Source organism: Oncorhynchus nerka, linkage group LG18, assembly GCF_034236695.1.
Source record: "Oncorhynchus nerka isolate Pitt River linkage group LG18, Oner_Uvic_2.0, whole genome shotgun sequence".
NCBI classification, from domain to species: domain Eukaryota; kingdom Metazoa; phylum Chordata; class Actinopteri; order Salmoniformes; family Salmonidae; genus Oncorhynchus; species Oncorhynchus nerka.
The window spans coordinates 44410942-44429953 of record NC_088413.1 but is presented as its reverse complement, the minus strand read 5'-3'; the positions used below and the strand labels follow the sequence as shown (position 1 = coordinate 44429953).

At 42.5% G+C, this 19012-nt stretch overlaps 1 pseudogene; it reads right to left on the bottom strand.

Moving 5' to 3' along the window:
* LOC115145873 (G protein-coupled receptor 137Ba-like) overlaps nt 1-19012 on the bottom strand; it is a 38460-nt pseudogene that overhangs the window by 18569 nt on the left and 879 nt on the right.

Below are 19012 nucleotides of genomic sequence, written 5' to 3'. Positions count from 1 at the left end.
AAACACAAACCGACATGGATAGATTAGATAGATAAGATTGTAGACATAGAAACAGAAAAAAAGACACGGGAGTGTGAGTGTGGGTCTGCGAGTGTATGTATTTGTGACACACTTACTCAACAAGACACATTTAAACCAATAAACAAAGATAGACAGTCACCCAAACACACACAGTGGCCCAAGACTAGCCTAGGGAACTAGGAAAACCTCCAGTACAGGGCCGTCTGTCTCAGGGTTTGAGACCAGATCTAGGTCACTAGCATCAGGCAGTCCTTTGCTGTGATCCCCCCCCTCTCCTCGCCTGGCCTAGCCGGGTTATTTATAGACAAATGAAGACCTTTCCCCCACAGAGCCCATATCCTCCCAAATCCCCTCAAATGGATTGTTTCTGCAGAAGCCACATTGCTCTCAGCCACTCAGCAAACATATCTGGATAGAATGGCTCTGTCATCAATGTCTTCTGGACGGATTGAACTCAAGCCAAGTGTCAATTTAGAAGGGAGACTATGGAGAATGGTCGTAAACATGAGATGTATGCACAGATACACACAGAGGGACTCATACACACATACGGTACATATAGTGCTCGTCCTTAAAGATGAAACAACCGGATTTTATGGATAGATGAAAAAGTATGAATTCAGTTATCAAAATGAAATTATAATTGAAAACATGTTATTTCTATCAGTACATGTGTGCTTTAGTGTTGTTTCTTTGGCAACTGTTGTATAAGTGGCATATACACTTAAATATAGAGTCATATAAAAGAGCTTAGTGTTCACAGGCACAAACAACACATGCACACACACAAACACAAACGCTTATCGTACGTGCGCACAGACACACACACAGAGTCATGTAAAAGCAGAACACACACAGACGGGCACATACATATCCACATTGTACACACATTGACACTTAAATTGGGCATACTTGTGTGCACAGTTGAGACAGAGAAAACCCCCAAAAAATGTGTGTGAACTATCATCTATGCAACTAACGCAGAATGGATGTGACTGCGGATTAGTTGCAGACATCATACAGACACACACACACACAGTGTTTGCAGACTGATCAGCCCTATAATAGATGATTAATTATGTCAGACACCCGGGGTGAGTGTTTGGCTGGCAGAACAGCAAGCTTTGAATATCTAGGACAGCAGAGTTCACTGAAGGTTTAACAGGCCTGACCCACACGCCCCTAGTCCTCTCAGTGACTTAACACTAACAATCTTCATGATCATCGTCAACATTTTACGCTTGTGTGTGTGTATTCCTACCCACGGCTATCCTACCTGGTCAGAGACGTTGTACCAGCTGTAGTTAAAGGCGCTGGGACGGTTCTCTGGAGAGAGAGCCACCACCACCAGGTTATAGCTGGCCCTGGACGTGTAGAGCAGGATGACTGCAGCACCTATGACAGTAGCTTGGCACACTGACGTACCCTACAGCGTAGGTAGGGAGAGGGGGAGAGAGATATTGTATTACATTTTTTGGATTTTAGTCATTTAGCAGACACTTGTCCAGAGCGCCTTTCAGGAGCAATTAGGGTAAAGTGCCTTGCTCAAGGGCACAGACAGATTTTTCACCTAGTCGACACAGGATTCAAAACAGCAACCTCTCAGTTACTGGCCCAATGCTCTTACCCGCTAGGCTACCTGCCGTATGGTGCACCTCTAGAGCACTAAGGGATGATATAGATGATTAATCAATTAATTGATTGATTAAGTAACTGATTGGTTAGTTGGCTAATTGGTTAAGTGACTTATTGGCTAATTGATTGATTTAATGCTTGGACCGCCCAGTACCTTGGATTCGAGGTAGACGTTGGACGAGGACATCTTGGCAATCTTGAAAATGCACACAGCCAGCGAGATGGCGCAGAGTACGAAGAGGCTGTCGTTGACCAGCACCCGGGCCAGCACCACCTGCCGCACCTCTGCCTCGCCCGCCTCGGCCCCCATGCCACCCCCTATGCCCCCCTGCACCAGCATGGCGCATGTCAGGTTTACTACGAGGAAGAAAAGGCTGGCAAAGATGAATGCCAGACGCATGGGCAGCCTGCGGAAAAAAAACACAATTATAGGTGGTACAAGAACTAGCTTCCAATACACAACATTACAATAATTCTATACAACAATAAATTAATAAAGCTTAAAACACCCAAAACCTCATTCCATTCTACTGCATTGGCTCAGTCAATCTTCCCAGTTCCCCCTTCTCCACCTGTTTTACTCCTCTCTTCCTTTACTCCCTCCCCCTTGCAGGATGTGCGTATGGGTTGTGTTTGTGAATGTGCGTGTGTGTGCATTTGTGCATGTGTGTGTGCCTATGTGTGTGGTGCTGGGGATTGTAGAGGACTGGGATGGAAAGGGGGGAGGAGGGTGTGGTGGATTTGGGGATTTGAGCTTGAAGCTTTTCATTTCGCATCAGACATTAATCGGCTGGGTGATCAAAGTGTTTATTATTCCAGAAATTCAGACACCACCTTCCCCCGTCCACATCAAACAGTCAAGGGTGGAGACAGCTGAGATGAAGCTCAGAGGCATTATTAGACTTCATCAAGGTTACTGGACAGTCCATTCCACTGTATCTACAATAACACACTCTAGGCATACAGTGAAAGTCAATCATTGATACTGTACAGAGCTTGGCCAACTTGGTTTTGTAACTAGGGCTCTGTGTATCTGAACGAGAGCCATGTTGTCACCAAAGGTTTGATCGATCCCATTCTAGTAAGAACGTACTAGAGTGTCGTTTTCATGTTATGTTATTCCCATTGAGTCATTTGCAATTGGAAGAAATGGTAGCAACTGCAATGCATCAACCCTTTTCACTTAGTAACAGATGACAGTGAAAGTACTGGTACCCCATTAATAATTTCATAGTAATAACACACTATCTTACATGATGGTGCCCAGTGTGAGGAACTCAGTAGTCCATAATAGTTCAGCATTATAGACGGACGGAGAGTAAAAGGATGTTCAACATTGTTCAACATATGACATTAAAACGACACCTCGCTACAGATGACCGGTACATTTCGGAGGTTTGGGGGGGGGGGTTTGACAAGGTCCCACCATAAGACTTTATTGTGTGTCTTTTCAAACAGCCATGGCATTTCAACTCTCATGGCATCGTTTTAAGAAAACACCAGCTTTCATTTGGGTTATTGGCCATTTGATGCCCTCCTGCCCAACATTCTCTCCCCTGCATTGTCCCTTGCCTCACCCCAATCGGTATAAACTCAGTTAGACTAACCCAGACACGGAGTCAGCAAAAATTCCACTAACTTGTATTTGTTGAGCTCCGGAGAATATTTTGCTTTGGCTTTAAACATTACCTGGGGAGACAGAGAAGGGACACATTGTTAATAACAGTTTACTCATCATTAAACATTCACACATTGATATTGCTGAGGAGCACAGAAAAGCATGTGGTGGCAGCAGTGTCACTCAAAACAGATAGAAATAGACGCCAACATGAATCAAAGGTGGGTGCCCTGCTGGTGGGCTACGAAAGGGGGTAAAGCATTGAATACACGCAATCAGTATTAGGTCTTCAAAATACTTTTCACACTACCGAGCTGAACAGAGCCGAGCCCAACCAAGCTGTACTGAGCTGATTACACAGCCACGGTCCACCATAGTTGCTGACATCGACAAAAGAAAATATCCAAGCCAGTACAGTTTGGGACAGCACAATAGTGTGAAAAGGGTACAATTCTGGGGACAAAGGAGACCCCAACCGTTCTGCAACGTCTGTGGACTGACCTTTGGGGGACGCAGACGCCGATGGGGTTAAGGTCTCTAGTGACAGTGCCTTGGCATTCTGCCACAGAGGCTTGTTGAGAAATTATCAGTCAGCGTCTACAACTGAGGCGTGCCCAGATAGGCCTAAAATCTTGGCTAAATTTGTGGGGCTGGCTGGAAGCCAGATGAAGAGAGGGGGAGCAGCGGGGGAGATAGACTCTTCTCCTCTTCCCTCTGCTCTTTACTCTCCTCCACCTCTGAACCGCTGTGTCCCTTCCCTTCTTTCTAATCTTCACTGATGAAGCAGTCCCAGAGCAAAAAGAGTAGAGCACAGAGCCATCATGGGGCCTATTAACACATTCCTCGATACAGCAGTTTACACAACATGAGGATAATGTTAACAAGGCAAGGAAACTGTCCTCTATGTGTATTTCTAGTCGAATGTGGCTGTCTCGGACTGTGCCATGTGACAAAATAGCAGCCTTTAAAATTCTGGCGGTGACATTTTTATAGTTTCATCATTTTTGCGCTATACACAATCATTTTGCATTATGACAATGTTGCCCTGAATCTCTAACAGAGATTCTAACAAAACATCATCAAAAAGGACACTGCCACAGAAAAGGCAGCCATCATGATGAAAGAGATCCAGAAAACATTCTCTCACAGATGCTTCTCCCATATCAATGGTCTTCAAAGCAGGCCATTTCACGCTGTATCACTGGTCACCCTAGCGGAGCTCTGTCTGGGGGATCTTTGATATCTGACTTAGTGGTGAAGTGCCTGTACAATGGGTTCCCAACACTTCTTCCCCTGGCAGAGCTATATCTCTGTGTGTGTGTGTGTGTGTGTGTGTGTGTGTGTGTGTGTGTGTGTGCGCGAGAGCAATATAGAGAGAATGAGAGAGAAAAATCATGTGTGAGCAAAGAAGAGGGAGAGTGCTTGTCATTGACACTATGGACAGTTGAGTGACACGCCTTACTAGATATTTGACACATTTTGAGTGAATCAACGGCCACTGCGAATCAAGAAGCCACACACACAAACACCTTGAAGGCTTCAATATTCACACACTAAGTATAAAACAAACAGGTAACACTTTATTTGGATAGTCCATCTGTACTCTTGTTGACAGCTTTGCAAGCACTCAGCTCTCTTCATTGTGTATACGTTTGTGTTTCTCTAGATTCTCATCCTCTTGCAAGGGACCGTGATTCTAATTAGAATCTACAAACTGACTTCTGTACAAAAAAAGTGCACAAAAATAGTTTGTCTGGCATTTATATTCTAACACTTATAGGGGTGTCCAGTGTCTACATTACTGTCCCGATTTGTTATGGGAATGCCCAGCACAACCAGAAACTGAACTCTTCTTGCAAAGGTACCTCAAATACTCTTTTCACAATACTAAGCCGAGCCAAGCTGTACTTCGCTGGCTTGCACACATCCACCATAGTTACTGAAACCATGCTGGAAAGTATAATATGAAGCAAAAACAGAGTCAGCACAATAGTGCGAACTCGGATCAGCACAATAGTGTGAAAATAGTAAAATAGGGGCACAAAACACCCGTATCCTCAACAGAATTCCCTAAAAATGGAAGCTAGGACCAGGGCTGAAGGAAGTTCCAAAATGTGGAAAGGGTAGAAGAGTGGGTACGTGCTGAGCTAGTCCACTTAGGGAACAACTGTGAAATTCAGTCTGTGTCGAAATTCCCTGACACCTTTGGGAGAGAACGAGAGGGTTCGGATTCCATGGCACTGAACTCTACACATCACCTGATGCTGACAGTTATTTATTGGAGAGGGCATCGTTAAGCGTTTGTGTGTGTGTGTGGACCTAAAATGTTGTGTGCTCTAAAATACATACCTTGCAAATGATCAGGTTCAGAGCTCATGAGCATGCATTGTGTGTTGTGTGTGTGTGTGCAATTTAATAATGTGTTGAAATATTACCCAGTTCAGAGAACGTGTACTAGTTTATGGGTCTGTATCTGAATGTTCCTGTACATGTCTGTGTAAGTGTGTGTGTGTGTGTGTGTGTGTGTGCATCTGAATTTTCCTCTTCATGTCTGTGTCAGTCAGATGTCAGTGTGTTGAGGGGGGTTTGGGGAAGGATTAACACCTGTGTAGTGGAGGTTTCCCAGTCTCTCCAGCCTGCCAGCCAGTCAACAAACCAGGCAGAAAGCCTGAAGCTAATCTGATTGCAGACTAAGGCTGGACTGGGACAGATAGAGAGAGGGCTGATGGGGAGGCAGACAACAGAGCTGGGAAAGGAGGGTTAGTAATCAGGGCGTCATGCACCCTAAAAATCTGTGGGGGCACAAAGTACGTGAGGATGACTCGGCGGGGCTAGGCCCGTGTCCTTAAATTGGCAAAAAAATACTAATGTAAACACCCTTTTCCTGCACGCTAGAGCCATAATCATTATGCTTAAATTCCATGTCAAAAATGTTGATTTTTCTGCATATCTAAGCATACCTTGAGCGGTTTGTGTCCTCCTGACTGGTGTTTATTTTTAAATTTTTAACGAAACTAAATATGCTTCTCTATAACTCTGCTAAAATCTGGGTGAACGATTGAAAGGAATGGGAGTCTTATTCAGTACATTAAACAATGGCTTGCTTCTACCATGTCTACCAACCTTGCCAGCAGGCAGGCATGCTAGCTAAGATAGTTAGACAAGCTTGCCACTCTAACATCATTGGTAACCTGAAATGGCTTACTGGTAGCTAGTTATGAGGTTGGGAGATTGGGAACCTATGTGGGCAAGCTAAAGTCAACTTCATAAAATTGCTAGGTGGCTAGTAGTATTACAGAGAAACCCCCCCAAAAATATATATATTTTTTAACAGGACAAATCTGAACAGGACACATTTTTTAAACATGCTCCCTATGGCATGACACCTTTGTTAGTCATTCCTGCTTGTCCCCTATTCGACTAGCTACCCAGGAATCCACACTGAATTTTGTTCACCACTCCATTTTGAGAGTGAAACAATTGCGAAAAGGAGCAACATTTAGTTTGTATTTCAGCTTGATACTAAATTCTTAGACTCCTGGGCTTGGATTACTTGTCTACAACACTGGGTATTGGTTTGTTAATGTCTGTCAGTCAATCTAAGTCACCTGATTCTTAGCATAGATGGTAGGCAATGTCCCCTCTAAGCTGTGCGCGTGCGCAGAGGAAATATCAGCCCATGGAGAGAAGCATGAGATTGAACTTCACTCAACTTTCTCGAGTTTTCCATGTTAGTCAACACTATCAACATTTCCCTTAACCGTGGACATTGTGATCAAATCAATGCAATATTAGTCACTTTCAATGCAACATACCGAAACAAAAGGCTTAACGCATCGGAGTAGGATTCTATTGTGTATGACTCAGCCCGTAGACCAATTCGGCATAACCAATCAGAGCTGTAGTAAGCCTATATGCAAATGAAAATTGCCATATATGGATCTGTGCCCTTTACTTTGAACTGGACTGTGTTTACAGCTGTGGTTGTTAGTAGATGCACTTGTTTTGAGATCATGTAGCCACCTGTGCACATTTTGTTCATATCCTTTACTAGCTACAACATCCACAGAGTACGACCCTGCCTCACACAGGAAGCAGCGCAGGTCCTAATCCAGGCACTTGTCATCTCCCGTCTGGATTACTGCAACTCGCTGTTGGCTGGGCTCCCTGCCTGTGCCATTAAACCCCTACAACTCATCCAGAACGCCGCAGCCCATCTGGTGTTCAACCTTCCCAAGTTCTCTCACGTCACCCCGCTCCTCCGCTCTCTCCACTGGCTTCCAGTTGAAGCTCGCATCCGCTACAAGACCATGGTGCTTGCCTACGGAGCTGTGAGGGGAACGGCACCTCAGTACCTCCAGGCTCTGATCAGGCCCTACACCCAAACAAGGGCACTGCGTTCATCCACCTCTGGCCTGCTCGCCTCCCTACCACTGAGGAAGTACAGTTCCCGCGCAGCCCAGTCAAAACTGTTCGCTGCTCTGGCCCCCAATGGTGGAACAAACTCCCTCACGACGCCAGGACAGCGGAGTCAATCACCACCTTCCGGAGACACCTGAAACCCCACCTCTTTCAGGAATACCTAGGATAGGATAAAGTAATCCTTCTCACCCCCCTTAAAAGATTTAGATGCACTATTGTAAAGTGGCTGTTCCACTGGATGTCTTAAGGTGAACGCACCAATTTGTAAGTCGCTCTGGATAAGAGCGTCTGCTAAATGACTTAAATGTAAATGTAGTTAAATATTTATTAGCCCTGTTACAGATCATTTGCAGTCAGCAATAGGGGAGTCATTGCTTCCTACAAGAAACATTAATTTCTTTGAAAAGTGAGTCAGGTAAAGATATTGTTTTGTCTTAAAGGGGCAGTGTTGTATTTTGAGACAAGCTTGAATAACCGAAAGGCAGAGGGTAGCATAATTTGTCTGATTTTCTGTAAAATAATTGTATGGGAATAATAATGCATTTTATTTTGTAAAGTGGTTTCTTCCATTAAACAACAACAACATTTTCAGTCACCTCCTTGTCTGAAGGACAAGTGGACAAACAGGTTAATGTCAAGCCCAGCATGTCTCATGGAATGTAGGTCTACTGTACATTGAACACCACACATTGGCTGCTACTGTAGGCTGAATGATAGAATAGCTATTTCCATGTTAAAATGTTATGGGGTGCATTTTCTCCATTGTTTTTGATGGTAGGTGTCACGAGTCCGACCGAGGGAGGCTCCCCTTCCCGATCGGGTGGCGCTCGGCGGTCGTCGTCGCCGGCCTATTAGCTACCACCGATTGTCTTTCCTCCCCATCCTTGTATGTCTATTGTTAGCACCTGTTAGTGAGTCATTAGTTGGGCTTTATTAGACAGCCGGCCCGCCTGTTTCTTTGTGCGGGATTAATTATTGTGACCTTCGGTTATGTAGTAGAGGAACGTGTTTGTTCCTGGTCGTGTATTCTGCTGTACTGTTTTCGTCTTGAGCACCCAGTGAGTGCATTAAAGAGCACAGTATTGCACTCTGTGTTTCCTGCGTCTGACTCCACACCCACGACACCCGGAGCGTTACAGTAGGCCACTCTGGTAGGCCTACATTATGATCAAACAGCTACAGTATCCTACTTGGCAAATGTTAAAATTGCGGGACCTGAAATTTGCTCAATGCCAAAAAAGATTAGAGGGAACATTGGTGGTAGGTTTTTTTTTCTTGGATGTCTCATCGGAAACTAAAACATCCTGCGAAGATCCATGAGAAAGCACCGCTTCTAGGATGGTAGTGAAAAACAGAATTGTAATTGGGTCATAAGAGAATTGGGTGGGTAGAGTGGTCAGTCACTCTTGAAAAACAGATTTTTTTTCTCAATGAGACTAACTCCGATAAACAGAAGTTCAATAGAAAACAGACAGCAGGGAGGTTAGAGAGATGTCAGGATTCAGGAAAGTGTTCTAACTCTAGAACAGTGGTACCCAACCCTTTTTTTGAATCGTGGAACACCTTGATGGATCTATGAGTTTGATAGTTGCCATGGCGCCATAGTAGCAGCCTAGGCAGAGAGCTCCTGTAAATGTGTATTGTTTTTAAGTATTATTACGTCTTTTTTTATTCATTTATTTTGTTAGCTTATTTAGTATTGATTATAAATATAATCGATCCACAGTTTTAAGACTGGCTAGTCAGTTGGTGTGCTAAGATAACTGAGAGGCCAGCTAACTAGCTACTTAGCCATTGTTTTAATTTGAAAAACAGAAGAATTTGCTTGGAGATTGTAAAATCTTGTTGAAATTGTGCAGATCTCCAAAGTGGTTACTCCAAGACTTTTCCAGTAACTGATGTGCAGTGATCCTTTGGCGACCTAGCAGCGCTTAGTTGGCATCACCCAGTTGGGTGCTACACGATGTTGGAGGAATAGTTTACCACAGACCCTACAGAGACTGGGGATGGCAAGGAGGTGCCTTGATCACCGGCTCCAGGCGTGTCTTCCTGACCTCCAACATGATTGGAACTACTTTTATTGATCTCACATACCACAGCTGGTTGGACAGGAGGATGGTACAGTGCTGGTGGAAAGCTATGGCTGGCAACAACACCTGACTCCGTACTTCAGGACGCTGCCACAGATCAAGCAGTACCAGGACCTCAGGTGAATTTCATTTTCATTGAATTGTATGAGGTTATCCTTCTTACTCAGTTTACTCTACTTAAGTTTCTTACAACCACATAAATTCGGCCTTTAACTTGTCATGGTCTCAACTCACTGGGTCTGGATCATGGGATCATTGTCATGGTATAAATCTTGGTCTTGGCATGATCCTGAATATTAAAACCAGTTATGCATTAGGGGGCGCTATAAAAAAAAAAACATTTAAAATTTTTAAATTGGACCTTTATTTAACTAAGCAAGTTTAAGAACAAATTCTTATTTTCAATGATGGCCTAGGAACAGTGGGTAAACTGCCTGTTCAGGGGCAGAACGACAGATTTGTACCTTGTCAGCTCGGGGGTTTGAACTTGCAACCTTCCGGTTGTTAGTCCAATACTCTAACCACTAGGCTACCCTAACAAGATATTTTGTCACGAAAAGATGTATAATTGACAGCTTTGGATAGAAAACACTCTGACGTTTCCAAAACTGCAAAGATATTGTCTGTGAGTGCCACAGAACTGATGTTACAGGCGAAACCCAGATAAAAATCCAACCAGGAAGTGCCGCATTTTTTAAAACCGCCTCATGCCAATGATTCCTTATATGGCTGTGAATGAGCTACGAATGAGCTTACGTTTTCCACGTATTCCCCAAGGTGTCTGCAGCATTGTGACGTCCTTTTACGCATTTCCATTGAAGAATAGCCGTAAGGGACCATATATAGCAAGTGGTCACATGGTGTCTCCCGCAGAAAATCTTGCGTAAAATACTGAGGTAGCCATTTTTCCAATCGCTTCTTATGAGAAAACAATTGCCTCGACGGATATATTATCGAATATATATGTTAAAAACACCTTGAGGATGGATCCTAAACAACGTTTGCCGTGTTTCTGTCGATATCATGGAGCAAATTTTGAAAAAAGTTCAGCGTTATAGTTGTAGCATTTTCCGGTCGATTTCTCAGCCAAGCATGATGAACAAACGGGAGCTATTTCGCCTACAAAAATAATATTTTTGGAAAAAAGGAACATTTGCTATCTAACTGGGAGTCTCTTGAGTGAAAGCATCTGAAGTTCTTCAAAGGTAAATGATTTCATTTGGTTGCTTTTATTTTCGTGAAAATGTTGCCTGCTGCCAGCAGAGCCTAGCATAGCATTATGCCATGATAAACTTACACAAATGCTTGTCTAGCGTTGGCTGTAACGCATATTTTGAAAATCTGAGATGACAGTGTTGTTAACAAAAGGCTAAGCTTGTGTTTGAATATATTTATTTCATTTCATTTGCGATTTTCATGAATAGGAAAAGTTTCTAGGGGTATTTATGTTCGCTGCGTTATGCTAATTCGTTTGAGGCTATGTTTACGATCCCGGATCCGGGATTGCTCGTCGCAAGAGTAGTCAACTGGGTTGTCAGTGAATATTGTTTTCTCCTTCAAATTGGATTGCCTATGGTTTATAAACCAAAGACTTAGTACTTGACTACTCTTGAATGTCCAATGCAGGCATTTGTTTTCTCTCAATTAAGTACCTAATAGTGTTTCTTTTTCACCATTTTGATTGAAAATAATCAGTAAGGTACTTAATTGTTACCTAGAAATTATTTGATATTGAGATAAAAATGGCTAGATTGGGCATCAAAATGATCACTACTGTGCATGGTTCTCCCTTTATTGCAACTTTTTCACTATGTTGCGATATTGACAAATTTAGTGGGGTGGTAAGGAATTCAGGTAAATATTTCAAATATGCAACACAAACTAAGTGTGTGAGTAGTATTTATGTCTACCTGACATATGATGGAAGATGTGTGTGCTGATTTTGTGGGGGAAAAATAGGATAAAAATGTGCATCACTGTAGAATGGCCCATATCTACTGAAATAAAATAATCTTCGATCAATATTGTATAGTAATAGGCCTCCCATGTGGCGCAGCAGTCTAAGGCACTGCAGTGCTTGCTTGAAGCATCACAACAGATCCGGGTTTGATCCCGGGCGGTGTCACAGCCGGCCGCGACCGGGAGACCCATGAGGCGACACACAATTGGCCCGAGTCTGTACGGGAGTTGCAGCAAGACTGTAACTACCAATAGGATATGACAAAATTGGGGAGAAAAAGCGGTAAAAAGTTGAAAAAAAATATATTATATAAAAATGTATATATTGCATAGTAATACAAACACAAAACAGTTACCTACGCCTCGGCAGAAAAATGCCTCCTTTCAGGGTTTCCCAAACTCGATTCTCGGGACCCAAAGGGATGCACATTTTGTTTTAGGCCCTAGCACTACACAGCTGATTCAAATATTCAACTGATTATCAAGCGTTGCCCTATCTTCTATTGTGTCACTAGGCAGGGAGTCTTGGCATAACTTTTATATAACTATGGGTTAACTGTGAGAAAGCCCACATACACACTCTTGGTAAATCGTCCGTCTGATGACTCAGCAAAAAAAAAATAAGCTTCTTCAACTAAATTACCCTCTTTATCCCTGGCAGTCTTGGTGGTTCTCTGGCAGATTTACAGGGGCTTAACACATAATTTCCTGTCGACCTTTTCCCTCTCTATTGAGGATGAACATCCCGTAGCCCTTTACACTCACAGCCCCTGTCATCTTGTACACAGGTTAAAAATGGCAGATTTGGTCATTGAAATGTGCCTCAATTGGAACACAGTGGCTGTACATATGCTGTATATATGATGTCAGAGCTCAGTCTGTCCACTTTACAGGGCTGTATGGGTTTCAACTGAGCCATTCTAAATGTGTGTACCAAGCGCAACAAAAAGATGCCCCCATCCCCATTGTTGCTATCTGAGTGAGTGCAATGCAGTAAATCAAGAGGAGTTGATGTGTTCTGAAAGATGAGACGTTGAGGATTATAATAAATACCGCTTTGATGTCATGCAAGTAAACCAAACACCGGTGAGTACAAATGTGCATTTCACATTTCAACATTTTAACTAATTTAATTTATAGTATAAACATTTATGATCGCTATGAATGATGTACAGTCAATAGAATGACATGCGTCATACCCTGGGTTGTCCTGAACAGAATGAGCCATATTGTGAAGAAAGTTAGTCGCGGAACACGCACTTGAATGCCCTCATGACTCCGTTAAGTACCTTGTGAAAGCCTAACACTGTAAGATCTGTAAAATACCATAAAAAAGATCGTATTCTATAATTTAGCTAGTCATGTTGGCAATAGTTGAAATTATGCCCACCTGACCCAGATTAAGATTTATAATGGAATGTTTTTGCATTGAGTAAACAACAACAGCAATTGTGTTATGGTGGGGATACAGAGCTGTGTTCCCGACAAAAAAACTACAATGTGCTTGTTTCAGTTCCTCAACAGCAAAGCTAGTAAGAGCAAAAAAAAAGCCCCTTATATTTTAAGGTTCTTTCTTTCCTTGAGTCATAAAAGTGCATTACAATTATGTAGGAACTGTGCCACTTGGAGAAACCAAGTGGAGAAACCATAGTTTTTTTCTTATGTTGCAACTACCCCACAATTTCAAGGAATATTCTTATTATATTACTGAATGTATCCAGAGTATTTTCAGATTTTGTTATTGAAAAATGCTTCAATAAGTACAGTGTAAAATGCACATAAAATCAACAGTGTAATCTTTGGTCTAATAATTTTCCCATAATCTCCAAAGTGCATTTTCTATTTATTCTGTTAGAAACATTTAAATTTGGCCTTATCCATATATGCCAATTTCCATGAGTGTAAAGTAATCCTTCAGTCAATCACAGTGGACTGACTCTAGGGTAAAGATCAATGTATACGGAGGTATCAAATCTGGGAGATGTGTCTACACAGATTTCTCAAAAACGTATGTTATTAAAAAAAAGTTATTATGATTGTAGCTTTATAAATAATATTGTTTAATATATGCCATTTAGCTGACACTTTTATCCAAAATGACTTACAGTTATGCGTGAATACATTTTCTGTATGAGTGGCCCCAGCGGGAATCGAACACACAATCCTGAAGTTGCAAGCGCCATGCTCTACCAATTAAGACACAGAGGAACACATCTAAACTTTAGAAGCTTTCAGTTGAGGGCAAAAGTTGAGAGTAGTAGATGAGAAAGAAGTATTTTGAGCATAATGAAGGATACTATGGCACTGATGCAATAGGAAAGGAAGCCCATTGGGTTAATACATCTGGGTTGTGTTCAGTAGGGCACACTGTCACGCAACACTTTGCATTAAAAACAAACAAAAAAGCAGTGTTCTTATTGGAGAAGTTCAGGCACTTCCCCATTTTACTCTGTTTCATAACATTTTGTCCCTAATGACTGCATTGCAGATTTCAGCAAACAGATGTTTATATGGGAGAGTTCGAACCGTAGGTTATATGAGTTCAGTATTGTGAAGATATGCAGGGTCATGACTTCAAGTCAGAGGAATGCACCATTCTATTGTGTCCTCAGGGTCTAGGCGCTGGCTTTGACAACGTCACGACTGGCCTTAACCCAGTTTCATTCATGACTTGGGGTCAGGCTGTAAAAACCATTTGACTGGAACTTGAACACGATAATCTGACAGACAAAAACACTGAGACCTGGAAGGGCCTCTGTTTTCAATGCATGGTCCTCTTGCTACCAAGAAAAACCTGTTTGTCCAACCGGAGGCAGACAAACAGAGACAAACAGACAGGCCCCGTTTCCCAGCCTTCTCTCCATCACTCACAGAGGGGAGAGAGAGAAAAAGAGACACTGGGAGAGAAAGAGCAAGAGAGAGAGAGAGAGAGAGTGAGCGACTAAAAGAGGGAGCGAGAGAAAGAGATCGAGACTGGGAGGGAGAAAACAACAGAGATAGACATTCGAAAGAAAGAAAGGAGATTTAGGTTGAGAGGAACAGGAAACTCATGGTGGAAAGGTTGTTGAGTCAGATGCAGATGACGCTCCACACATGGCCCATACTGTCTGAGTCACAGGTCACATGCACATGACGGGTGTAATGTTACACAAAGGTTTGTGCAACACCAGGCAGTCACATTCATGCCACTCTCGGGAGCATAAGCAGAGGCTACCAAAGAGGTAGCAGAGACATGCACCTATATGGCCGATGTAGCTAGCCTAACTATCCTATCCACATCCTCACGAATTGTAATAAAATTGTAATCAATGCTTTTCATTTGCAATCACGACGGAAGAAAAACCGTAGGACGGACAATTTCTTGATTTCATTGATAACCACATTCAGGCAAGTCCAGGGGAAGAAACAAAACAACATTCCTGAATCCTGGTATTCCGAAAGGAAACAAATGATATTGGAGAATAAGAGCTCTGTTGGACCGGTCTGGTCACCTACTTCCACTGTGTATGTAGGGTGAAGTTGTCCCAATACGCAGATCTTGGGTCCATTTGCGTTTTCCCCAGATTTGGATTGGGGAGGGGAAGCTGATCTTAAAATGTAGGGTAAACTTCACCCCGGAGCGTATCCCACAGTCAGGTCTATAGAATTCATAGGGCTTTGGCTGCCAATACTGTGCCATTGTGCCAACTCTGGCCTAGATAGTTAAACATTACGACACAGTACTACATTCAACACCGCTCCAATCAGTCAATGGTGGTGCAGAAATCTTCATGAGACCACTTGTCTGTGTTGGAGTTAGAGTAGTCTCCTGTTTTTCTTCAATCTTCCACTCTCAGATCATTTATATCCCCAGGGCTTGCATAGCGATATCCAGTCGGAACGCATTATCTTTATCAGGCCACACCAGCTAACTTGTTACACACTTGTTTATTCTCAGGTGTTTGAAAAAGAGTGAATCCACTAAAAGTTGGAATCAATATTTCCCAGTTTGGGCAGAGAATGACACGCCTTTTGATGACAAAGAGTCTTTAGTCAAGATGGTACCATTTTGCTGTCTCTCTCTCGCCTCCCCCTCTCTCTCCCTTGTTTTTTCTCTCTGCTCTTTTCACTGTTGCATAAGTCACATGTCAGTTTAACTGTAATATCACACAGCAGCCAGCCGGGCTCCGGCAATGCATGCATTAGGCCAGACAGCAATTTGCACAGATCACATGCATCGGGGAATGGTTGTTTAATGTAAACAGTTGGTATTCAAGGCACAGCAAGCCATAATGTGTTTCTGCCTCGCAACCAGGAGAGTTGCTGAAAGTGTCATCTGACAAATTAATTGTTTATCACTTCGCCCCCATCTCCTGGGATGAGGTGGGAGGGGAGGAGGGAGAGGGAGTATGGATGGAGGTAGGTAGACTTTTACAAGGGGAATACAAAAGCACATGACACCTCATGCATGGCTGTGTCATCGGAAAAGAGGACAAAAAAGCCTTGACACCTGACTTGTCTGTGAAACAGTCAACACACACACCTTATGGCAACAACTCCAGACCTAGCCTCCCCTTGATGGAATGCCATGTCAGATAGGGCTGTGACGATACCAGTGCTGCAATATTTTTTCCATGGCAAAAAAGAAAACACGAAGCAGACCTAACTCTTTGGTCCTTCAAAACCAGGAAAATAAATAACTGACTCTGGATGAGAACATAATGAAGTGTGTTTCCGACATTAGGGGCTGTTTTCCTAAAGAAGTTAAATACACTTCGTGTTTTGTTTCCTTGTCGCGATACTGATATTGTCCCGGCCCTAATGTCAGAACAAAGAAAAAATGAGCAAATCACCAACTTTACTGAATTACCTAGGTATATTATAGTGTTACCCACAGATGACCTATTTCAATCAGAACTGTCATCATGATGCACCATACAGACTGTAAACACAAATCATCAACTAATTGGGGCATGTGTTATTTGAAAATTGCAACAGCAGGTACCAAGGGATATCCTACTGATTGTCCTCATAAACTCATGACGAACATACATTGAACAGATGATGAAGGTCACTGCCAAAGGTAATGGGATGCTTCCAGGTGCGATCCCCCATCTCCCTCACACAACAACCCCCCCAATACACTATGACCACCCATATCCATCTTTACAAGAAAGGGTCTATATTTGGCAGATACATTTGAGAGACATCAGATGATCTATGCTATATGTGAGGCAGAGGGCTAGAGCGCTTTGCTCCTATACTGCTCGCTGCCTACAAACCCCTTTTTGTCTGACTGGAATAGTACAGGACAAAGAAAGGGGTGATGTTATGCTTCTGATTGGCTACCGTGTTTAAATGCCACCTTGTGGAGGTATCAGTGCACTTGCAGCCTTTCACTCGAGCAAGAGAAGCTTCGCTTTGCTGAGACTTGGGGAGAGAAAAATATTCACACACCCCTCTCTTTGCTCCTCTCCAAGCGATGGACATATGCCACACAGAGGATGCCAGTACTGCTCTGGGACACAGTAGGGATTGTCTTACAGGTTTGAGGGTTGTTGTTGCTGCTGTGCGCAGTGAGTCAGTACACAGTGGAACAAAGACAAGAGAAAGGGTGCATGAGAGTGACTGCTGTAGCCTACAGTGTGAAGAAGAGCTGATTGGAAGCAAGCATCAAACTATTTTCAGATGTGATAAGAGTCAAATTTAGACAAACAAGATAGGTTTTGAGGCGGTGGGAACCAGGTGAATAGTCATGATAGCAGGGTTGGTTTTAGTCTGCAAAGGAGATCTACTCTTTTGAACTGGATTTTCCTGCAAATGACTATAGGTTAGTTTTGAGACTATTTTTCCAGTTGATAGTGATGTATCCTAAATAGGTAGACAACGGTAGAAATATGCAATATACTCCTTTGTATATTTGGGTATTATTCTACACACTTTCTATTATTTTAATGAGCTCCACCACTAAAAAAGTACAGCACAGCAGAGCTCAGTAGAGTACAGCACAGTAGGGTTCAGTACAGGAAGGTCAAGTAAAGTATAGTTCATTAATGTACATTATAGTATACTCAACTCTACTGTACTGAACTCCACTCTATTCTACACTACAGTACTGTACTGAACTATATTCTACTTTTCTTTATGGTACAGTACTGAACTATACTTTTCTTTCATGTGCTCTACTCTACTGTACTTTACTGTCCATACTTGTGAAACATAGACATTAGATGTTGACATAGATGTTTGGGCCAAATGAAGCCCGGTCCAGACGTTCCTTGGATGTTGGAATCAAGGCCAGGGCGGACTGACCAAATTTCAACAACTTTTCAAAATGTATGGACATCCGGTGTTGGTCGGTGCTCAGTGGGTGAGGATGCTGCTTACAGTAAATGGAAAGAGAGGGATCTCATGGGTAGGTGCCTACTTCCTAACTGTTCTACATTTGCACACACTGTACATAGATTTTTCTATTTTTCTTTTCTATTGTGCTATTGACTGTACATTTGTTTGTGTGTAACTCTGTGTTGTTGTTATTGTCACACTGCTTTGCTTTATCTTGGCCAGGTCGCAGTTGTAAATGAGAACTTGTTCTCAACTGGCCTACCTGGTTAAATAAAGGTGAAATAAAAAAAATTAAAAGGTGTTAGTAAGAGCTGGGAGAGGTGGCATTAATTAGAGAGAGGGGCTGTCTAGACTGTTCACACTCTTGCTTTGACCATCAGATGACAGAAAGAGAAAGAAAACGGTTATCAGCTGAACATGACAGTACTATGCCAGTGGAAAGGAGATGGCCCAACTATGGCTTGTGACTTCTATGATTTCCCATTGTAGCTAGCAATTTTTCGGAAATTTTGTTACCGATTTTAATCACTTAATAATTAATAAACAAAGTCGATATTAGTAAAAACACTAGAACTGATTGATAGGTCTACCTTTACTTCTGTGAACTTTCATTATCCTCCCTCCTCATGAGGGAGATAAATGAGACAAATGAGACAATATCTTCAAGATATGTATTGATGTATTTCTAATATCTTTTAAAATTTGTTGTGGTATTTTTTTTACAAGACTCCTTTTCCATCTGTCTGACAAGAATTCAAAACCGTTTCTTATTTGTATTTTCTGGGATGGAAAACAGTTGAAAAATGTATATTTGCCTTAATTTCTCAAAAATACAGACTCAGCTTTCATTTGACACCCAATTTGTCATGCGCCTCTGTGAACTTTACATGTTGGTGCTCATGGGTCCTTTTACATGGAAATGGCCCTATAGGCATATTGTCTG